Source organism: Frankliniella occidentalis, unplaced genomic scaffold, assembly GCF_000697945.3.
Source record: "Frankliniella occidentalis isolate FOCC.00 unplaced genomic scaffold, Focc_3.1 Scaffold38, whole genome shotgun sequence".
In the NCBI taxonomy this organism is placed as follows: domain Eukaryota; kingdom Metazoa; phylum Arthropoda; class Insecta; order Thysanoptera; family Thripidae; genus Frankliniella; species Frankliniella occidentalis.
This window is the reverse complement of record NW_026267168.1, coordinates 69142-70448: the sequence shown is the minus strand read 5'-3', so window position 1 is coordinate 70448 and position 1307 is coordinate 69142.

Below are 1307 nucleotides of genomic sequence, written 5' to 3'. Positions count from 1 at the left end.
CCGCCCCTCCCACAAGGAGGTCCCCCGCGCGGGCGAGTCCCGCCGTGCCTAATAATTTGAAATGGGCCGAGATGACGCTGTTTCTGACGTCTGATCGATGTCAAAATGAGAGTCGTCGATCACTCTGCCTCTTGCTTGGCAAAAAAAGTGACACGTCGGATTGCCTTTTCAATGGAACGAATTGACCTCGCACATCCATTCATTCTTTGAATTACTATCATCACTTTCTTTTCGAGATACTCCGAGTGCCAATGTGCTGCGGCAGGCACATTTTCGATGGGGCGCTGCTGCTGCTCCAGAGGCAGATGATTCGCCCCCTTTTGCCGAATCGCTACACATTCGGTCCCGCGCGCCGCCGCCGCCGCACCGCGCCGACCCACCCCGCCGTGCCACCGGGAACAAAAGAGATGAAACAAAGATACACGTCGTACGTGTCGTCGATTCTGTTTGCAACAATGGCCGCCCCTCCCCGCCTGCCTCCCGCGCGAGGAGACGCGCGCGCCCGGGCGGGAGTGGCTCCGGGGGGCGGAGCGGCGAGCGATACGGCCGCTCAAAGTTTGTTAAGCCCCTTTAGGTTTTGTGACGGCGCGGGGGGAGGAAATGAGAGGACTTTGTCATCGTCGAGATCGCCCGGGCCGCCGGCGCGCGGTGGTGGAGCCCGCGGCGGCGGCGGCGGCGGCGGTCGTGTCGTTGTCGTCGTGGTCGTGTACCGGCCACGCGGCACAGCCGCTGAATAATTACTTTCGCAGCCGCATCGTCGGTGGGGCGCGCGCCGTCGCCGCGGGCGCGACCACGTCGGCGTGCGTGGAGGGTGGAGGCGGGCGGAGGGGAGACGACGCCACCTGTCGTCGATCGTCAGGCTCGTCGTCGTCATCCTCCTCCTCCTCCTCTTTTGTCATCGCGCGCTGGAGCGGGAGCGTCGCGGGACGACGTCCAAGCGAACAAAGACTAAGCTACGAGACTGCGGGTGCGATGAGATGGCATGAGGATGAGGAGCCTGCTCGACATAATGTGGCAGAGCCAATGAGATGGTCAGGAGTTGGTTAAGCGCCACCACAAGGCTACATGGGACACAGCGCGACGAGGCTGCCGGGACGGGACACCCATGAGACAAGGCGCCATGAGGCTGCGGGTGGGGCGGGGGCCGGCAGGCCAGCCCGTGAGGCGCCTAGCCGAGTGTGCGGCGGAGATACGCGGTGGGGCGGGCGGCACTATCGCGCGCCCGCACGCCTGCCGCCGCCGCGCCGCCCCCACCCTCCCCCGCGGCCCGGCGGCAGCGCCACAGGACGAGGGAGGAGGGGAGGGGG